Here is a 250-nt window from a genome sequence, read left to right on the forward strand (position 1 = left end):
AGGAGCGCCCGGGGCTGGGAGCCCGGCCTCTTCCTTTCCCACTTCCCCCCTGACGCTTCTATTTTTCTCTCTTTTCCCCTCTTCTTCTGTCCCCTTTCCTCCTCCTGTTTCCTTTGTGATTGTTTCTCAAGTTAGTTTTCAAAGTTCACAGGCGCGCTCTCTTCCCTTTCAGACCCGGAGACCGTGCCATCTCCCCTGACGGTAAGACCACCGGCTCCCCGGGCTCAGGCCAGACCCTCCTGGCAGAGGC

Source organism: Myotis brandtii, unplaced genomic scaffold (genome assembly GCF_000412655.1).
Source record: "Myotis brandtii unplaced genomic scaffold, ASM41265v1 scaffold35, whole genome shotgun sequence".
Lineage (NCBI taxonomy): Eukaryota > Metazoa > Chordata > Mammalia > Chiroptera > Vespertilionidae > Myotis > Myotis brandtii.